The sequence below is a fragment of the Sinocyclocheilus rhinocerous genome, unplaced genomic scaffold (assembly GCF_001515625.1).
Source record: "Sinocyclocheilus rhinocerous isolate Xijiao unplaced genomic scaffold, SAMN03320098_v1.1 scaffold1841, whole genome shotgun sequence".
NCBI classification, from domain to species: domain Eukaryota; kingdom Metazoa; phylum Chordata; class Actinopteri; order Cypriniformes; family Cyprinidae; genus Sinocyclocheilus; species Sinocyclocheilus rhinocerous.
This window is the reverse complement of record NW_015666172.1, coordinates 887,223-888,609: the sequence shown is the minus strand read 5'-3', so window position 1 is coordinate 888,609 and position 1,387 is coordinate 887,223. Positions and strand designations below refer to the sequence as shown.

The 1,387-nt window shown below is 35.7% G+C and overlaps 1 protein-coding gene across 1 annotated transcript in view; it reads right to left on the bottom strand.

Annotated features, from left to right (window-relative positions):
• LOC107731878 (coronin-1B-like) overlaps positions 1-1,387 on the bottom strand; it is a 19,633-nt gene that overhangs the window by 2,645 nt on the left and 15,601 nt on the right. The window lies entirely within an intron of this gene.

Genomic DNA, 1,387 nt, shown 5'->3' with positions numbered 1-1,387 from the left:
TTTTGATCTTTTATTTAAAAAATTCACAAAAATCTAACCTTTCATTGGAGAATAAGGATTTAAAATAGGGAAAATATCATTATGAAATAAATGTTTTTCTCTAATTCACTTTGGACACAATTAAAGGTACCCTTTTATTCAATACTTTTTAAACCTCCATTTGCCAAAATAGTGTAGGAGTTTTCTCCTATAATGTCTGATGAGGTTAGAGAACACCTGACAAGAGATCAGAGACCATTCCTTCATCCAGAATCACTCCAGACCCTTCAGATTCCCAGCTCCATGATGGTGCTTCTCCTCTTCAGTTCACCACACTCATTTTCTAGGGTTCAGGTCAGGGAACTGGAATGTCCATAGCAGAAGCTTGGTTTTGTGCCCAGTGACCCATTTTTGTGTTGTTTTTAGATCCAAACATGGCCCATTATAAGATTTCTAACCGAGTCAGTCACTTTTTGATTTTTTATCTGTTGGTATTTGATAGAATCAAAGATGCCATGTATCTAAACAAGATGTCCAGGACCTCCAGCAGAAATATAGGCCCACAACATAAAAAATACAGCAGTATATTTCATTGTACACATTGGGTACTTTTTTTATCCCTGTGTGCGCCAAACCCATCTTGAGTGTTTGTTGCTAAAAAGCTAATTTTTTAGTTACATCTGACCATAGAAGCCAGTCCCATTTGAAGTTCCAGTCGTGTCTGACAACAGAATATGCTAGGGATTTTTGGATGGATTTTCTTTTCTTGATTTTTTTTCTTGAAACCCTCCCAAACAACATGTGGTGTAGGTGCTGTTTGATTATTTTTTTCAAGGTTTTCTGACCCTGAGACTCAACTATTTTCTGCAATTCTCCAGCTGTGGTCCTTAGAGCCTTTAGCCACTCAAACTCTCCTCCTCACCATGCATTAGGACGATATAGACACACGTCCTCTTCCAGGCAGATTTGTAACATTTTCTGTTGATTGGAAATTCTTAATTATTGCCCTGATGGTGGAAATGGGAAGTCTAGCTCTTTTCTTAAAGTCACTTTCTAATTTGTGAAACTCAATTATCTTTTGCTGCACATCAGAAATATATTCTTTGGTATTTCTCATTGTGATAGATGATTACGGGAATTTGGGCTTTGTTTTCCCTCTTCTTTATATTTCTGTGAAACAGGAAGCCATGGCTGGATAATTTCATGTTCATAATCACCCTGGAGTGCTCAAAATTGTAAATATGAATGGGAATATACTTCACAGATATTTTAATCATAAGAATTTCTAGGGGTGCCAATAATTGTGTCCAAACGTGTATTTGAGAAAAAAAAAATTCATAATGAGATTTTCCCCCATTTTCAATTGTTTTAGTTCAATGAAAGGTTAGATATTTGTGATTTTTTTAAA